Here is a 13,316-nt window from a genome sequence, read left to right as displayed (position 1 = left end):
TCCACTTATCAGAGACAACATTCAGTCTTTGTTTTTTTGCGATTGCTTACTTCACTTAGCATGATAGTGTCCAACTCTATCTATTTACCTGCAAATGCCATAATTTTATTCTCTTCTAATGCGGAGTAATGTTCCATTGTGTATATATACCACAGTTTCTTCATCTATTCATCTATTGAAGGGCACCTCGGTTGGTTCCATTGTTTAGCTATTGTGAATTGAGCTGCTATAAACCCTGATGAGGCTGTGTTACTATAGTATGCTGTTTTTAAGTCCTTTGGGTATAGACCAAGGAGAGGAATAGCTGGGTAAAATGGTGGTTCCATTCCAAGTTTTCTAAAGAATCTCCAAAATTTGTATGTATTTTAAAATTGATGGTGATATTTTACTTGGCATATATTGTTTATGGTGGTCCATAAACTACCAATAATCTTCAGTGATAGCACCTAGGATTCAATTAAATATAGTAGAATATCAGGAACTAATAAGTGCTTTCAGAGTGAAAGATTAAAGAGTGTAATATTGCAATTTTCAATATTCGGGTCAGGGAGAGCATCATTGAGAATGTGTCATTTGAGCCCAGACTTGAAAGAGGAAGAAACAAGCCACATGAAGCATTCAAGGCTGCAGAAATCAGATGCAAGTAACAGGTGGACGCCAGTTCATGCTGTGAAAACTACAAGGGCAGCATAGGTGGAGCTAAATGGGAGTGAGGGTAGTAGTGAGGATGAAATCCAAGAAGCAACAAGGAAGCCAGACTGCAAAGGGTCATGCCTACCATTGTAAGCACTTTGGCTTTTGCTCTGAATGAGATGGAAAGCCATGGAAGGGTTTTGAACAGCCATGACATGAATTATATTTAAAAGGTACAAAGCAACTCTTAATTGCTATGAGAAGGGATGGACTAAAGGAGAATGAGGAGGAGCAAAGAGACCAATGAGGACTCCGTGGTGATAGTCCAAGTTATGAATGATACCAGCTACCCCCAAGGGTTTGCAATAAAATGAGAAGTAGTTAGATTCTGAGTGGATTTTGAAGATAAAACTAACAACATCAGTTTACGTTGGGTGTGGGGTTTGAGAAGCAGAGTCCCAGATGACTCCCAGGTTTTGGGCCTAAACAAACTATAATTAAGCCATTATCATTAATTATTCTAATTGTAATCAGAGGTCCCTCATACTGAGTCAGTAAGTTTCTAACTGAATCGGGAGTTGTTTGTGATCAAAACTAAATATTCAAAGTAGTAATGACCGTGAGTTCTGGTACTACAATACTTGAGTGTTCACCAAAGGCGGGGAAAGGAGAAAGCAAGGAAGGGCAGAAGGGGATTAACTTAACTTTACTGTACCTGTTTGTTTATGTATATCATCTCACAGAGCCCTAACACTCACCATACAGTGTCAATATTATTATTCAGGCTTTACAAGTAAGGTTGGTTAAGTGACTTGTCAAGGTCATACAAGGTCATAAAGCTACGGTGGTTGTTCCCACAGAGATGAGAATTGTGTTCCTATGGAAGGGTGGTAATTTTTTTCTTTCTTTCTTTCTTTTTTTTTTTTTTGGTAGCAGGGATTGACTCCAGAGGCACTTAATCAATAAGCCACATCTTTAGGCCTTTAATTAATTTATTTTTTAATTTTTGAGACAGGGTCTCACTAAGTTGCTGAGGGCCTTGCTGAGGGGTTGAGGCCAGCTTTGAACTTGCAATCCTCTTGTCTCAGCCTCCCAAACTGCTGGGATTATAGGTGTGCGACTGAGCCCGGCTCTGGTTGTAATTCTTTAACTAGACTTTCAATCAGTGCCCCACTCTTTCAGATTCCCTTCAGCTTTCAATGCTGTCCTCCTTCCTTCTCCTAGAGGAATTGAGGGCTTTTTTTTTCTTTCTAAAGACCAATTAAAGGATATTATTTCAGTAGGTACCACATAGTATTGTTCCAAAAAGCCATCCTTTTGCCATTCTGTTCTCTCTCTCTCTCTCTCTCTCTCTCTCTCTCTCTCGTTTTTTTTTTTTATTCTGGGGATCCCCAGCCCTATTTTGTGTGTGTGTTTGTTTGTTTGTTTTTAGAGACAGGATCTCAGTGAGTTGCTTAGCGTCTCGTCGTTGCTGAGGATGGCTTCGAACTTGCAACCCTCCCGCCTCAGCCTCCAGAGCCACTGGGAGGGATTACAGTCATGTGCCAACATGCCCCACCCAGAAGTGTTTTCTGTTTTACCAGCAGGGCTCTCAGCCCACCCAGGACACCAGCCTTTATCCAACACTCAGTCTCCCTTTCATATCCCTTCACATTCCTTCCCAGCCCTACCTCAAACTCTTCATCCTGATAGTGAAACCTAAGAACCTTAAGGTTTCTAACTACCTTTGCCCACAACACCATTAGATCCTCACACCAACATGATGCCACCTTCTCAAGGGCAGTTGTCACGCAGGTAATCTTCATGCTTGATGCCCAGCACCATGGCAAACCTCCCCTGTGCAGGTTTTCAGAGCCTTGGGTAGCATGAAGAGTGTGGGCTTTGGTGTCAGCTGGAACTTGGATCAGATGTAAGTTTTCTGATTCTTTCTGGCCCTGTGACTTACAACAAGATACCTAACTCTTTGGACTTCAATTTATATAAGTATGTTATACTATTGTGAGAATTACGTATGGCAGTGTTTGTATAGCCCCTTAGAGAGACTTTGACAGTAGTGTTTCTGAAGGCATGTTTTACCATTTTCTGGATCCCATACCATGTAAATCAACAATCCCATACAAAGTAATTCATCAGCATCTGCAAGCTCCTGGATTTGAGGGAGCTCCCCTAGAATCTTATATGCATTCTCAGATGCCATTTTAACTCCCCCAAAACCAAGGCCAAGTGGTTTTCCCTGTACCTGTGGGCTCAACCCAGCCAGTATGGTGCAACTACACACAGGTAAATCTATGAACATGCAAAGTAGTAGGCAGTGCTGGATAGGTGCTAGAAACCACCAGAAAAGCACATCACAAGGCCAACCTGCTGGTGATCCCCCCTCTTTTTTCTCATCAGCCTTTTGACTCATGAGTTGGAAAGGACTTAAGAAATAAGCTGTTTCATTTGTTGTTTCTTAAAACTATTGCGGGTTACATGAGCTGCTATTTTGTATTATAAGAAGAAATAGATTCCCTCATCTCTCTCAATGCTGTTTGCATGTGTTGCTGTTTTTCATAAAGGTGACATTTTTTGAGTCAATTCATTTCTTCTATGGCTTTTAGGTAATTGGTACCTAAACCAAGGAAATGTGGAGAAGTGACCTAGTACAGAGGTGTCCTCTCTGCCATCGCTGTACTGAGCACTGGTTACTGTCTCTTTTTGCTGGAGTGTTAGTTAACAAGATGTCTCACAAGTACATCGGTCTTAATTTGTCTAAAACAAACATCCTTGTATAATTTTATCTAATCCTTGTTGTCCAGCCTTCTTTTGCTTTAAAAGTCTTGTTATTAATTAGAGATATGCTCTTACCAGAGCCCTAAGCTAAGACCACAATAAATCAAGATCCAGATGCTATAGATTCAAATGATTCTGTCTTTGATGTATTTCTCTAAAGTACTGCCTTCTCTTCATTTTTGCTGACTAATCATTTCTCACTTGGTGTCAGACTTGCAACGGCCCAGTCCAAGTCTCCCCATGCCCAGTCTCTCCCTTCTCCAACCACCTCAGTAACACAGGAATTAGTGTCCAAGCCCTGCATTTCTGAGCCTATCACTCAGTCAACACCCATCATTTCTCTGGAAATGTGTTGTCCAATTATGCAATATGGTAGCCACTACTCACACATGGCCAATAGGGGCTAGAAAAATTGCTAGTCTAAATTGAGATATATTGAAAGTATAAAAAGGATGTTCAAGATTTGCTGTAAAACAAGAATGTGAAATACCTGATTGATTTTTTTTTTTTTTTTTTTGGTACCAGGAACTAAACCCAGAGTCGCTTAACCACTGAGCCACATCCCCAGCTTTTTTTCATATTTTATTTAGAGACAGGATCTCCCTGAGTTGCTCAGGACTTTGCTATATTGCTGAGGCTGGCTTTGAACTTGCGATCCCCCTGCCTCAGCCTCCTGAGCTACTGGAATTACAGGCTGATCACGTCTTGAAATAGTATTTGGAAATATTTGTGGTTAAATAAAATGTATAAATAAAGTTTCCTCCATTTGTTCCTTTCTTTTTTTTCATTATTACATCATATTTTTATTTAATAGTGTTGCTCTGGTGCCAAGTCCTTCCCAATTTATTGCTGTCATACTAAGTCCTCTTTCCTTCCTCCTGGCACACCCTACTTCAAGCCAACTCCTACTCACTGAAGAGTCAATTAAAATACCATTTCCTCTGTACAGCTTTTTCTATCCATTTCTTTGTAAGTATTCTTGGCATTCCATCTAATTTAAATATTTGTTTATAATTTTTTTCCTTTAATGTCTGTCTCCCTCATTAGATTTTAAGGTCTGTGAAGGAAGAGATTGGCTATTGTTTTGATTCCTCACTAAAATTAAGCAGTTTGGCAATGCCTGGAGTATAATAGTTGCTCAATAAGTTCTACTTAAATAAAGGAATGAATGAGACATTCTAATTTTCTCACCAAGTAATGATGGCAGGGTTGAGTAATAAACTAATCTTCCATTGTCCATTGAGGTAGAATGAGGGAGGTGGTCTGAAGCAAGGCTAGGCCACACTCTGGCTCCTTACTTCCCCTTCCACCATTAGGGTACAGTACAAAGCTGAGCCTCCATCCCTATCCAATGTCACTGAGGTGGAAGGAAATGGTGGGAGGTAGGACCATTTGACAATCCACTTCCCTGTCCTCTTCTCTGGCATTTCAACAAGACCTAGGATTGCTGAGTTTATAGCTCAACTCAGAGACAATAGGCCTGCTCTACTTCCTCTGGGAAGGTGTCAGGGGCTGAGGGGAAGCTGGAGTGCCACCCCCTTTGTCTCTAGCACTGCAGTGTGCATAGAACTGCCCTTGGCTGGAATGTTGTCACTCAACCTACTCATTCACTCAGGCCCTCAAACTGCCTCAACAGGGAGACTACCTGCTAAATGAAGATTAAATAGGAACATGAGTTTCATAAGGTCTAAACTTATATGATTTAAAAAAAAATCACTGGTCTTACTAAGAAGTAGGAAAACTCACAACTCAAATAAGAGAAGGTAACCAGCAAACACCCATACTGTGATGAATCAGATATTGAAATTATCCAGCAAGGAATTTAAAGGAGTTATCATAAAAAATGATTCAATGAACAATCATGAATTCTTCTGAAACCAATGAAAAACACAGGAAATTCCAGCAACGATAGAAATGACAAAGACTAAAAATAACAACAACAACAAAAAATTTCACTATATGGGTTTTGATAGTACAGAAGAAATGACAGAGTATAAAATCTTTGAATTTGAGGACAGATCAATATGATTTTCCCTTTCTGAACAATAGAAAGGAAATAGAATAGAAAAAAAAAATGAAGAATCTCAGGAACCATTAGGACAGTGGAGAAAGAGCTAGTATTTATATCATTGTGGTCCCCAAATGAGATGAGAAAAAAAGTGTTCAAACTATGACTGAAAACTTCCCAAATTTGGAAAAGGACATAAACTATACATTTGAGAGACTGAGTGAAGCTCAAACAGAATAAACTCAATTAACAGCTGAACACATTTTCCCATTGCACCACAGAGACAGACAAGTAGAATACACTCAAAGAAATTCAGCATATGAACTTCTGAAAACTTGAGACAAAGAAAGATTTTGAAAATGACCTCTCTAGCAAGCTTGTCATCTTAAACCAAGGAGGCCAGAAGAATGAGAAACAGTATTTTTAAAATGCTATTATACTATTAAAAAAAAGTCAACTGCAGATTCTATATCCAGCAAAATTATACCTCATTAACAAAGGGGAAATAAGTATACCTTCAGATCAAAGAATACTATGAAAACTAGTTGCTAGCAAGGAATGGCTAAAGAAAGTTCCCTATACAGAATGGAAATCATAATGAAAGACATGGAATTTTGGAAAGGGAAAATATTAACATGAAAATAGGTAAGAAAAGTTAAAAGGAAAAATAAAGTTTCCTTCTATGAATTTCTTATATTTGAAGCAAACATTATAAAAATGTCAGATATGAGGTCAATGTACATAAAGGAAATAAAGACGATTTATTTTAAAAGTAGAGAAGAAAAAGAACATACATAAAAGTAAACTTTCTATACTTCACCTGAGGTAGCAAACATAGTTGGTACCAGTTGGTTGTGAAGAGCTATTTTGCATATTGTAACAGAGTCAAACCATTAAGAAAAGCATGCAAAGATATATACTCAGATATATACTCAGAAGCATTATAAATAAATCAAAGTGGAACAAATGAATGAAAAAAATTAGTTTTTTTTTTAGGAATAGCTAATTAAAAAGTTTGTTTTCGACAATAAATTGCACATAGCGTTTGTCTAAACCTTCATGATTATATGTGACAACAATCAAAGGACATTTTGTAAGTCATCAAATTAGGTGATGCAATTTTTTAATCATGAAAATGTGTAAAGTCAGTGTAAATGAAAGATGAAACGAATCTGGCTGGGGCAAAAGCAGAAAGTCTGGGCATTTCATCATCGTCATAATGTCCCGATCTCATCATTTCATTCAGGTTTCATTTGTTTTTAAATTTACTGCTTCTAATCTGATCCAAAGCAGCTGCTTTCCCACAAAAAGGCTTATATTTTTCGGCATGGAGAATAAAATGGGGTTAAAAATGCAACCAGATACAGTCCAATCCCCGCACAGTCTCAGGTCAGAAGAGGGTATGTGCAGCACCAGAAGCTCATAAAGTTGGTTTGAAGGCAGGATTATCTTGTCCTCTGAAGACACAAGTCATCAGAACAAGGCTGACGACTACTGAATACTGACATCTCCCAGTGAGCAAGTGCCAAGCCCCTTTCATTGTCCTTGGCTGTGGGGAGCTCTTCAAAGCAACCCCTAGGCATGTGGGTCCTGGCCTAGGTCAGCCCTGCTGTTGCTCAGCAGTGACCCCTGGTCCACAGGGACACAGACAGGGGCCCTGCCTCTGTCAGACATCAAAGCTCCAACTTTCCCAGCTGCCTGTCTTGACTCTCCAACTGAGGAGGCTGCGGGGGCTGCAGAACAAGGGCAAGAGGGCAGAGAGGAGGACAGGCAGTCATCTTAGCATGATGTAAATCGTTGCCAGCTCTTCAAGGAACATTTGGATGAAGTAGCATGGGCCAGGTGGCTAAAAAGTAACCAGCCAGTTGCCCCTGCCACAGCTGCCTTTAGTAACACTCACAGCTGAGCAGGCAGGGTGGAAGCAGGTAACAAGCTGAACAGAAAGGGAGTCTGGGGAGTAGCTCTGACAGACAGAATCTCCCTCTTCAGGACTCCCTTCCAGCAGAAGCCTCTGACTCACTCATCATAGCTGTCAAAGCAAAGGTCAGGAAGGGGAGAAGGGGCATCTCCGGGCCAATCCGCCTTTTCTCAGAGGTACTTGCCTTCTCTTGTTTTGACATCATTCCCACAGCCCGTGTGGTAATGACTGTTGAACCTCCAGGATGGGGATACTCTGCTATGGGATCACCCACCATTATGGCTTGCGTAGAACTCTTCTTCCCCTGTCCCATGTTCCAGGAAACCTATCATATGGGGAACCCCAGGACAGCTGGTCTCCCTAGCTATGGCTGTGCTGTTTGTGTGAAATGTGACCACAGTAGGTTGGATGGTGGCTTCAAAAAATATATGGCAATGCCCAAATCCACAGAACTGTGAATTTGACCTTATTTGGAAAAAAATAACTTTGTCGATATAATTAAAAATCTTGACGTGGGCTCATCCTGGATTTAGTGTATGCCCCAATTGCAGAGACTCCTGTCCTTAGAAGAGGCAGAAGAGACACAAGCTCAGAGGAGGAGGGTGATGTGAAGACAGGCAGAGACTGCAATGATCCCAGCACTCACCAGAGGCTAAAAGAAGAAAGGCAGAAGATTCCATGTGTGGAGCCCTGCCCTGCCTTTCAGCCTACTTGTCTGCAGAATTGTGAGAGAATAAATTGCTGTTGTCTTAAGCCATCCAGTTTGCAGTAATTTGTCACGACAGCCAAGGAAAACTAATACAGAGAGCTTGGTACTTAGGGCTCCCTTTGGCCTAAGGCTACTCTAGGTTAAAATTTTTCAATGAGCAAGATGGGTGGCAGGGAGGTAGAACTGATAAAGTATGAAGTCATTTAGGCTGAGAAAGAGCTTTAAAAGGAATCCTAAGAAATCATCAATGAGTTCAGCAGATGGCGCTTTTTTTTTTTTCATGGACATTGATAACATATAAACTTGCCTTAGGTGGGGAAAAACACACATAATATTGTTTTGCATCCCCAAAGGGAACATTTAACAATATTTCAAATGTGAGTGTTGAACATCCCTAATTCGAAATCCAAAATATTCTGATATTTGATTTTGGATTTTTGAATGAGGAATGGTGCAACTAGTAATGGATTTGGGGTTTTGAAATTAGGAATGGTTAAAGTCTACGCAAATATTCTAAACTCAAAATACTCTGAAATATGGTCCCAAGCATAAGGTCTATTCAACCAGATTTTCTTAGTTGGGGTGTCTAAGGAACATACTCGGTAATCACCACCTAAATTGGCTCCATATGAAGACAGTGTCATAGTGTCATTCATGAGGTATTTCCAGAGTTCTTACTTTTATGACCTATCCATGCATATAGTAATTCTTTTGACCATGTGACAGATAGATGAAGGAATGTCTCCAGAAAAGCATTTTTTATGTGCATCTATTACCCTAAGAATTGTAAGGAGTCAAGTAGATGCCTCAGCTCAGGAATTCCAGCAAAATACTCCTGTACTCAGGTCTGGATGATGCTCCACTGTGCAGGTTTGTCCTCTGCACTGGGAGATATTTACGAGCATTGCTGCTCTCCACCTACTCACTCAATAGTGATTTGGGTTCTAACACCAAAAGTGTTTCCAGATACTGCTAGAAGTCCCCTGAGGGGCAAAACTGGCCTTGATTGAAAACAACTCTCTAATATTTTCTCATACATTCATTGGAGAAAGAAAAAAAAGTAAGCTTATAAGCTTTCTATCATCCTGAAAGTTACCAGGACTCTTGTCTATAGGGAGTGACCTAATGCAGAACAAGGGAGAATGGGAAGTATATATTAGGACAAAATCTCCAACTGTATCCTTTCAGATAGCTCCATCCAACACCTCACCTAGCTGCCCATCAGGGCACCCCTCACTGTACCCAGGACTTAATGAGCAACCAAGTCACCCATCTGTGTGATGAGCTTTCTCTACTTGGACAAAGGTTTTCTGCATCCAGGAAGTGCTATATGCTTTCTCCCCAAAGAAACATGCTGTATAGCTAGCAAATTGCATTCCCAGATGGAGTCAGATTACCAGTAACAGTGGCCACCTTGTATAAAGGAAAGAATCTTTGTCCCCTTACTCTTGGATTTTTAGGGATTCTCAACCTATCATTGGGAAACCTTCTTCCCCCCCCCCCACCAAACTATATTTATGTGAAGCATCAGAAAACAAATCATTGAATTCCCCAGCTAGAACTAAAATCTAATTTTAATTCTAAATACTAAGTCCTAAATACATACTTTCTTTCTCTTACTTCCATTAACTAGAGCAATGAACAAATAGAATGTGTGCTTTCTTTTCCCTTTACCATTTTTCTTTTCACAAGTCTTATTCTGACGACTGTCAGAGTTAAATCTGTGAAATGGCAAAACACAAACAGATTTAAAAACAATTAAAAAGAGATAGGAAGTGGGAACGGAAAAAAATAAAGTGCGTGTATGCTTTGCAATGTAATTAATCAGTCCTTGAATAATCAAGACCTACAGCTGCAGGAAACATAAGTAATAATGATTGAAGGAGGAAAAAGGAGGCAGGAACAGAAATGCTGAGGCCAACGGGCCCTCTGTAGGAGACCTTCTCAGAGCAGCACAGGACTATTCTAGAATGACGCCTGCTGTGCATTCTGGAGTCTGAAAAAGGAAATTTACATTCAAAAAACAAATGGAGGACTAGGAAATAATCCCTTTCTCAGGTAAGTGGCTGGCCATAATTATAGACATCACTGAAGAGAGGAAATAAAACCGAAAATTACCATAGAAGTTGCCAAAACCCCAGTCAGAATAAAACAGAGTCAGATGGCATGGAAGTCTTGCATGCCTGAATGAAAAATGACTAAATAAAACCAAATTCTGTCCCACAAGAAGAATGGGTAAAACTTTTAACCAATTAGGGAAACTCCAACATGATCAAATATGAGCCACGTAATTATTACATGGAACAGTAAACATTTTAATTATATAATTAGATACAAATGTAAGGTTTTGTTTTCTTCTTTTTGTGTGCTTGTATTTTTCTGCTTTCATGGTCAGCAGCCTGATGTAGTGATTTAATTACCTCAGAGTCAGTCAGTTAAGCTTGCTGTCTGAAAACTGCCTTTTCATAATGCCCTCAACTGACCTGAAGTGAAACTCAAGCTCACCCTTTGTGCCCAGGGTTTTCCTGACAACAAAAGAGGTATTGGTTCTCCTTTCCCCAGATACCAGCCCTGGGCTTATTTCCCAGTCCCTTCTCCTCCTCCCAAAGTCTCCTTCCTCTACCAGTTCCTTACCCTCACTCCACCCTCTAGCTCATTCCGCACCCTCCCACACAATGGAAAGGAATAATATCCGCCATCTTGTTTCTCTCAGCCATCACAGAAACAAGAACAAGGGGTTGACAAGTTCTCTCCTTTGATTCAGATTCTACTTAACTAGGAAGAAACACCTTCTACAGCAAAGGGCTCTAATGCATAGGGATGGATTCTCTAATGTGTCTTCACTGATGCTTCTACTGAAAAACACAAATGCCAAGACCAGAGCACATTTGAGAGATACCTGATAATTTGAGGGTAGAAATGGTGCTTAGGACTTTCTACCTCCTATCCATACACTGGACCTAAATTACTCTGCGTTTTGTTGTTGTTGTTGTTTTTAATTTCCCTATTAGAAGTTCTGTGTACAGATTCTAGGTATTTACCCTAGTCAAAAGTAGTAATAGGTCATAATGCTAAAAATATAATGGTAATGAGTACTAGGGGACATTGGTATAGGAAGAGAGAAAGAACATTAACATGTTTTCTTAAACTATTGAGATCTGCTACAAATATGGGTTATCCAATCTGAAAGCTTTTTGTTTTGTTTTTCTAGTTCAATATCCTTTTCTGTTTCTGTTGGTTGAAGTCTAAGAAAATATCAAATATAATAGGACTAAACAAACTGATACTGAATTCATCACACTTAGGATCCAAAATGAATACATAGCATACTGCTTCAAGGGTATTCCTCAATAACCCTGAAACATCAGGCCCTAATGGAAGCTGTTCCACAAATGGTACAGCAATTAGGCCTTGCAATGGTTTCTAAACACAGTGTCTCAAACTGAGAACTATGTAGTCTGCTTCTACATTACTTCTCCTATAATGTCTACAAGGGACTTCCATAACTTACTTCATAGACAAAGCAGTCTTTGGATGCACTTGTTCATTATTCCACAGTCTCTGATTCTAGGAGCTGCTCACATGTGGGTCAATATACTCAGTGAGACTAAAGACAGATTTTTCTTCAGAGAGATTTGAAGGATTGTTTGGAGTCATTTAACTTTGCTTATGTAGATGAATTTCTTCCACTGAAAAAGGGATTCTAATTTACATGTCACTCTCAGAGGAAGATGACTAGAAGTGAACATCATAATTAAGGAATTGGTCAGTGTGAATTTGTGCTCTTCGGAATGCCGAGGAGATGGGTGGATTGTGACAAAAAGACAACGTTCTTGTTGCAGAGGGCAAAGGGCAACATACTCAATCTCTATTAACATTTGATTTTTAAAAAGAAAGAAAAAGGAATTTAAGTAATAGCATAGGGTTTTGGGGGTGAAATGAAGGAAAAGCCTGTATTTCTATGGAAATTTAAGTGACTTAAGAAAATTGTAGACTCTGCTTCTTTATTGTTTTAAGTGGATTCTCATTTCATTTATGTGGGTGTATTCAAATAAGGGCAGGATAAATTCTTACAGACACTTCTAACACATTTATTTTATTTTAATATAATGGTTTGAAATGTTGATAATAGGTCAAAATCATATGCATATTCAAATAATTTCAAACAAATATGGCCTTTTCCAATTGCTTTGGAATTGCTATTGCAATAATAGATAGCATTTATTTTCTACTTAATCAATTGTAAGTTGTTATTTAACTGTTTGTATTAGCTATTTAAGGCAGCCGCAATGAGAGTTTATTTGTATAATTAGCCCTGAATATCCAAACATGTGGTGATTTCTACCAAATGCTAATAAGCATTCATATATTGTCTCTACTATTTCAGTTAGGAAAAAAAATAGTATAAGTATTCCTATTGCAGTTCCAAGGGTGCCTACTTTTGGATTAAAACAGCTAAAATCAAGCACTGCACTGACCCAAGGAAATGAGACAGTGAATTTTCAACTTTAAGATTTCAGCTCCTTTTACCTTGCAAAATAACTAAACTTAAAAGAAAGGAGTTGTTACAACTAGCACAGATTACTTTTGTAAAAATCAATGAATAAAAAATCAATAGGGACAAATAAATTAAAATAGTATTAAAATGATTAGCAATCAGACTCTACTAGTTCATCTACCTCTTCAGTCTCACTCCCTTCCCTTCTAACTCCATACACCCACCTCCCTGGCCATTCTGCTCTGGCCTTCCCTAAGCACACCAGGTACCGGTGCCTGCCTGACACGGCCTATAAACAACTTATTAGGAATCAGTGTTTTCGCTGTGGTTTCAGAGATTTTATTCTATGGTCACTCCGCCATATTGCTTTGGGCCTGTGGCAGCAGAGTACATTATGGCAGAAGCACTTGGCAGAGGAGCTGCTCAATTCACAGTAGCCAAGAAGCAAAAGAGAAAGAAGGGGAGAGAGGGCTGGGGTCCCAATATCTCTTTCAAGGCATGCCCCCCATGACCTAATTTCCTCCCACGAGAGCCCAACTCCTAAGGTTCCACCAACTCCCAATGGCACCACAGACTGGCAACCAAGCATCTAACACAGGGCATTTGACCAGTATTCCAGATCCAAACTGCAGCCCTCCTGCTGGCTCCTCTGCCGAGAAAGCCTTCCCTCTGTCTCCTGCTGAAATCACACTCATCCTCCAAGACCCAGCCTAGTACCACCCCCTCTATAAAGTTGTCCTTGACTCCTATGGCTAGCCAACCTGAGGCCAGTGGAGCA

Source organism: Ictidomys tridecemlineatus, chromosome 8, assembly GCF_052094955.1.
Source record: "Ictidomys tridecemlineatus isolate mIctTri1 chromosome 8, mIctTri1.hap1, whole genome shotgun sequence".
NCBI classification, from domain to species: domain Eukaryota; kingdom Metazoa; phylum Chordata; class Mammalia; order Rodentia; family Sciuridae; genus Ictidomys; species Ictidomys tridecemlineatus.
This window is presented reverse-complemented; position numbering follows the sequence as displayed.